Raw genomic sequence first — 7,655 nt, 5'->3', positions numbered from 1 at the left:
CAGAAGCAAATTTTCTTCTTTTCTGCTGCACAGGTTTATAGCTTGGATCCACACTTAGCTTGTGAGTTATCACACTTGGGTCTATCCCTATCATATCATCATGTGACCAAGCAAAGCAGTCCATGTTAGTTCTCAATAACCGAACGAGGTCTTCACGAATTTTACCTGTACATTCGGATCCAATGAGAATAGCTCGTTCTGGATGCAGCGCGTGCAGGATGACTTCGTCCAGCTCTGCCTGCTGAGGCTCAATGTACTCGTCCTGGATGTGCTGGCTCTGTAATTGCTATGCGGGCAAACCGGTTGTTGGCTTCAGAGCCACCTTGTAGCAATCCTTAGCTTCTTCCTGGTCCCCACGTATCTCTTGCACCCCCCAAGGTGTTGGAAACTTTAGGCATTGGTGGTACGTTGAGGGAATTGCTTTCATCTCGTGGATCCAGGGCCTACCAAGGATCACATTGTAAGTAGAGGGTCCATCAATAACCAGATACCTTACCTGTTTGTTTACACCCCCGACGTAGGTTGGGATGATGATTTCTCCTAGGGAGTGCTTTGTTTAGCCACTGAAACCAACCAAGGGAATTGCCTTCTTTGCTAGATCTTTTTCGATGAATCTCGTTCCTTTGAGTGTCTCCATCATGATCAAGTTGACGGAGCTTCCGGTATCCACCAGGATCTTCTTCACCTTGCAATTTCCTATGGGAAGCGTGATGATTAGAGCATCGTGGTGCTGTTCTGGAGCAGACCCTGCGTCTGTTTCGTCAAAGATGACTGATGGCAGATTCTGGTGGTTAATCCTGCAGGAGTTTTCCGGTCTGTCTCCTTCAGTTCTGGTTGCATGTCTCTTAGCTGCTGAATAGGTCAGCCCACACAACTCCGATCCACCTGTAATAACATTCACAGTTCTAGTGCAATGAGGAGGAGGGGAGGGATGAACCTGATCTGCTGAGTTTACTCTGGTTGTGTTTCTGGGTAGGAGATGATCCAGGTTTCCTTGGTCATAGTGGAATTTGACTTCCTTTCTGAGGGAGTGGCATTCATCGGTGTTGTGGGTGTTGCTGTCGTGGAACTCGCACTTCTTGCCTGTGTCCCTGCTGCTGGGGTTTCCTTCTGGAAGTTTTGGCCATCTGACTCTGCGTCCCAGCTCCTTCAAGGCTTTGAATAGTCCTGCAAGATTGGTGGTAAAACCATACTCACTTACTTTCGGAGGCAGATCTGCTTCGCTCTTTCCTTCAGAATTTTCAGATACTTTATTCACGCTCCTGCTGCAGGGTTTGGGTCTTTCACTCTTTTTCTCTACTGGAGCTTTTCTAGATACTGGGTCTGAATCGTAAGTGCCTCTTACGGGTGCAGCGTCTTCCTCCAGCCTCATGACAACAATTGCCTTTGATTGTACCTCCATAAAAGTAGTGCATGGATGCATGGTCAAGTCTTTGTATAGCTGTGAATCCTGGTGCAATCCTCTGTGGAAGGCTTGTATAGCGGTTGCTATATCGCACCTCGGAATTGATACTTTCTCCTTGTTGAACCTGTTCAAGTAATCACAGGTAGATTCCTAAAACCCTTGCACTATCCGGTAGAGGTCACTGGTCTGCTTCTCCAGCTTTCTGCTGCTGGCGAACTGCTGGTTGAAGGCATTAACTAGGTCGGCGAAGCTGGATATGCTTTTATTAGGTAGACCGACGAACCACTGCAGGGCTTCTCCTGACAGTGTTGATCCGAAACCCTTGCACATACAAGCTTCCTTTAGAGATCCAGTTGCGGTTATCACCATCATTTTCTGCTTGTAGTGGTTGATATGGTCAAGTGGATCTGTGGTTCCGTCATAGAGTGTTATAGCTGGTGGCACACATCCTTTAGGAACACCGACTAAGGCTATATCATCCACGAAAGGTGAGTCTGTGTAGTTGTCTCTGGCTGCTTTCTCCAGCGGACGGGCTACGCCTGGTAACCTATACATTAACTCCCTCAGCTCTTGGTATTGCTGCTCCAGCGAATTACCTGCTCCTGCAAGAGGGTTAGAAACAGGCGGAAAGGAACCAGCAGGTGTACCTCCTAGCCAGGGTGCTCCATAAAATTGGCCTGGTGCTGGGTGACTGGTTACTGGTGTTGCACTGATTATGGATCCAGGCTGCCATCCTGGTGTCTGCTGTAATCCTCCGATCCAGGCTCCACTGGTGAACTGGTTGCAGGATGGAATTGCTGCGTGAGGACAGTCGGATTGCCATCCTGGTGTCGGTGTGTGCGGGGTACGAAAAGGGTGGAAGGTCGAGATCGATGGGGTGCTAAACAAGCGTTACCTATTATGCGCCGGCATGGGTGGACTATCAAATGATAGGCATCCCAATCCTCCGGGCTCAATTGGTTATTTGGGTGCTATTCTGCCAGTCGATCACGGTGACTAGTTCTGATGGAATTGATCGACACGACCCTCCAGCGCTGGTTCTGGTAGGAGCCTCTGGCGCTGATGCTGGCTTGGTTTGGACTGCTGATACCCGTCGTTGTGAGTACCAAAAATAAAATTTATAATACCTATTAAAACTAACAGAAGCTAGTGGTAACAGGGTCGAACCACAGAGAGGCAGATGTAATTATTAGTTGTCTAATTTCAGTCTAATATAACAATTGTGGGGGTTGAGTTGATTTGGTCTATAGCTAAAACAATAAAAGACAATAAACTAAATAAATGGACGAAACAGATATTAAAAAGGGTGCTAAGGATGGTCGGTTCACTGTAGTTTCGGCGGCAGCAAACTAGGTAGGTCTAAAACAAACACATGAGGTGGGAAAACAAGAGGTCCTCTCGGTCCACTCTCAACAAGTAGCGTCTTTCGATCTCGCTACGGGTCCCTAATATCACTAGTACTGACTCTCGTCCTGAAAAGTGACTAATATTCTAAACTTTACCTATCTTTCGATCTTAGCATAGTTTAGTCATTTTAATTGGTAGTCTAGCAACCTTCCCCATCTTTCGATCTAATGGGTCAGTCAATTACTAAGCATTCAACTAGTCGCGTGCACTCGATTCGTCAAAAATAGAATTTAAAGCAATTAAAATGAAGCAAAACCTCACGAGGCCAGTCGATCGACCAAGTTAGGCGGTCGATCGACCGTGGCACGATTCAGGGTTCCCTATTCTAATGCCGCCTACACTACAGATTCCCTACATCCTAGCACAGGGTATTTAGCTACTCATGACTACGATAAAAATAACAGTAAAATTGACTAATAAAACTACTGAATTCATGCTTAAAACAGTTAAATAACAAATAACAATAAACGATAATTGGCTTTTGGGATACTAACTAGCAATTCTATCCTACGAACGATAATAAAACAATGAAACTAAATATAAGAACAGAAAAGTACCGAGAGCAATTGCAGAGAATAAAGATCCAAGAACCCGAATGCCAAAGTAACTTTTATTGAATGGAAAAGATTATAAACTAAAGAACCCTAAAGAATTTCTGATAATAAAACTAGATTAAAAACTTGATAAAAAACTGGCTCCTGTTCTCAAAACCTAGCATACGTTATATAGAATACAACATAGTTCTTATTTCCAAAACCTAGCTACTATGGGCTTGCTATTCCTCGTTCTATTAATTCACGCAGTTTAGCGGCTTAGTCGATCGACCACTGAAGCCGGTCGATCGACTGGTAAGCTCTGAACAATGGCTCCTGGAAGTCGTGGTCTGGTCGATTGACTAAGGGAAATGGTCGATCGACTGAAGTAGCTGATACTTGACTTCTAACTTCTCGTGGATTTGTCTTTCGGGCCTCGAAATGCGCACCAAGCTTATTCCTTGAGCAAATACTTCATGTCAAATGCAATGCAAGATACTCGAGGACGGATTTGGCTCAATATCTACTCATTTCCGCATAAATCTGCAATATTACATAAAAATACGAAAGTAGACGAAGTGGGGCAAATAGTAGCCTTAAACCACATAAATGAGCTCTGAAATGCGTGTAAAATAGGGTGTAAAACATCATATAATTGACACGCATCAAACTTCCCCAAACCAAACCCTTGCTTGTCCCCAAGCAAGAACTAGACTCGATCCTAAAACCTAATGGAACGAGTTCAATCTCAGAGCGAAATGCACAAGTAAAGCCTAAACCAATTTAATGCAAAAACCAACAATCAATTAGAAATGTGAATCATGCAAACGAGTTATGTAGTCGTCAAAAACTGCTAAACCGTCAACTATAGAGACTTATCAAATTGGACTCTCATGCGTCGCTCAAATCACTCAATAAATACAGGTGAATATATGTGAAAGATAGAAAGAATTCATTTTGTTAGTGACACTCACCTAACTACGACCTATAAGAACATGCATGCAATATAATATGAAAGTAACCTCTACAACCGTACATATGCATTCCAACCGAACAAATGACCATGACACATGCCAAGGTAAATAAGGGATATGTGAGGTAATGGGCAGGAAAGGCAAAACATTTATGGGAATGTGGGGGTATAGGTGATCAAGCTAGTATCGTAACAAAACCATATGACAATATCCACTTCTTGCTCAACTCCAATCCACACGGTGCTATAGCAAGCACAAAACTCACAATCTCCGAAATAATCAACTCTCCATAAGATACAAATTAAACATGGGAGCAAAAATCGCCATTTAAATAAAGACTTGAATCATGCGAATTGATTTCTTTTCTTCTCGGGCATCGGTCGATCGACCAAGTAGAGCAGTTGATCGACTGCATTAAACAGTACAACACTCTCTTTTTTCTTTTTCGAATCATTTTTCCTCTTCTTTTTTCTTTGTTCCTTTGTTTCCTCTTCCATTTTCTCAACAACATCTCAAAATGAGCATATGCCACCAAAAACGTAGTAACAATCCCAAAAATTAAAGAACCAACTTGACAAGGGCAGGCTAAATGTAGGATGTAGTAAACGGGACAAAAAGGCTATTTTTGGCAGTGTGGAGCTTATGGGTAAGATGAGAAAAAGGGGACCTCTACCACATGTGTCAACAAACCACAAACCGAATGCACATAGGTATTAAGCAGATTAAGTTCATATTTATGCATATTTATGTAACATGTCTCATAAGGAGAACTACTCACAATCCTAGATAAACTGGTCATGGATGTCACCAGTTATAGGCTCTAAATCTCAGAAAATGATGTAGTTTGCCAAAAATCGAAGTCAAGTTCAAAGTCCAGCAAGAATTATAACGAAAACTCGTAGACTATGCAATTGATTCTACTAATAACATGTCAATTATCAAGGCTTAGGCGATAAAACAGATGCAAATGCAATGTCATCATTGAAATACTACCGTTCCGACTCAACCTATATGCTAAAATAAACGTGCATTTTTTGAATTTTGTTGAAATTTTTAATTTTTTTTTGAATTTTCTGTAAATATGGAGAAATTAAACAACAATGCAAGACAAAAAGTAAACGTGAATGCAAAAACATATGAAATGCAACGCAAAACCCTTCCCCAAACCAAATCGCAATCCCCATTGTGCAAAATCATGTAATGAAGAAAAGAAAAACGGGAATTTGCGAGAAAATTAAGTAAACAAGACATGAAGTGAAGACATGGAGACTCACAAGACTTTAAGCGCAGCAAAAGAAAACCTCCCCAAACAAGCGTGAGCTAGGAGGTTTCAGAGAGTAGCTTGATGCTACTACTAATAGGTACCTGAAAAGACAACAATACCACGCATAAAACCAAGAAAGCAATGTGGGAGCGGTAATTATGTGCATAAGATGAAGAAATTGAAGAAAACAAAATTATGTCGGAAAATAAAGAGGAGGAAAGACTCCCTCAATTCCGCAAAAATGACCAAACACAGCAGGGGAAAGGTCGTGAACAGGTACAACAGCGACAACGGTCGATCGACCATAGCAGGCAGTCGATCGACTTGAATGAACAGGAACAGGAGCTCCTGGAAGTCGCACCTCAGTCGATCAACCAGGGTAGGCGGTCGATCGACTGGAAATACTGCTGTAATTTTCTGATTTCTTCGAATTAGCTCGAGAACTTGAGCTAATATGGTCTATAAACCTGCAAACGCACATAATACCGCGCCAAAAATTTTGCAAAACCCAAAGTAACGGTATAAAGTACTAAAAATCCTAAGCAAACTTAAAATGCGAAGTCTCGCGCACACAAAACAATAAAAAGTTCAACGAAAGGAATAAAGTGTATAGTTTTTGAAAAAGTCTTAATCAACTAATAGTTGATCAAGAATGGCCACGGAATGGCCCACTTGGTCGGCTTCTGGCTACAAGAGGTAGCCTTAATAGTGCTCATCTTCTTAGCTGCACTCTTCTCAGCTCCAGCATCCGCAGAACTCAACGGATCAACATGTCGGACATCTTCCCATTCAATGACCTCTTCGGACTCGTCAGAATCCAGATCAGACTCCGTTGCTTTGACTGGCTCATCTTCGGGCTCCTAATCCGTGCCATAGCTAAGACATCCTAGACCGCCTCTTTGAACTATTGGCTCCTTCACAGCTGGAGCGACATGCGGCTCTTCCTTCCCCAAACCAGCTCCTGCAATATCTAAAACAGAAGAATCTTCCTCCACTTCGCTCCCAGTCTGGGGCGGAGGTGTCACAACTGGAGTAGGGGTAGAGATAGGCATATCAGGAAGTATAAAATAAGATTTCTTTTCAGAAACCGTATTGCAAGTGACGGGCCACATGGGGTCTTTCTTCCTAGCTGTCTGGGCAAAGACAATGGAGTGCTTCCCTACCTTAATGGTCAAAGTACGTGAACCAACATCAATAACTGCACCAGCAGTGTACAGGAATGGTCTACCTAGAATAATAGAAATGTGGGCATCTTCGGGCATATCTAGTACCACGAAGTCAACAGGAAAGAAGAACTTCCCTATTTGCACGGGAATGTCCTCTAAGACTCCTATTGGTCGTGGACATGAACGATCGGCCATCCATGTCTTTGTCATGTTCGTGACTGTAAACCTATTCAACTTTAACTTCCTACCAAGACTCAAAGGCATTACACTAATACTGGCTCCTAGGTCACATAAGGCTTTCTCAATAGGAAAGGTGCCAATATTACATGGGACTGAAAAACTACCTGGGTCTTCTAGCTTAAGGGGTGCAGTGTGGGTCAAATAAGAGCATGATTCCTCAGTGAGTGCGACAGTATGCACAGTTTCAAGTGACTTCTTTTTAGATAAGAGTTGCTTCATGAATTTCATATAAGCAGGCACTTGATTTACTAACTCAAGAAAAGGAACTTGTACATTTAAGCTACGGATAACATTTTCAAACTTATTAAATGATACCTGTTCCTTTGTCGGCACTAATCTCTCCGGATAGGAGGCTGAAAGTAGCAACTTAGCCCTCTCCTCTAAATCTCTCATGCCGGCATCATTGGATTTAGGCTGAAAATCCACCACCTTCTCCTTGTTGTAGCTTGACCCTTCTTCAGACCGTCTCAAATGTGAACCATTAATCGACAAAGGGTCGTACTTCGGAATCGGAATGAACCCATCAGTAGTCGGGTCTGGCCTCAATATTTTCGAGGCAGTAGTACCCCGAAACAAGTGGTCCCTCAAGTTATCGGGCATCGGAGGACGAAAGGAATCACTTTCAGCAGCTTGGTCAGTCGATCGACCATGTTGCTCAGTCGATCG

This window comes from Silene latifolia, chromosome Y, assembly GCF_048544455.1.
Source record: "Silene latifolia isolate original U9 population chromosome Y, ASM4854445v1, whole genome shotgun sequence".
NCBI lineage: Eukaryota > Viridiplantae > Streptophyta > Magnoliopsida > Caryophyllales > Caryophyllaceae > Silene > Silene latifolia.
The sequence above is the reverse complement of the archived record's forward strand: the minus strand, read 5'-3'. Positions refer to the sequence as shown.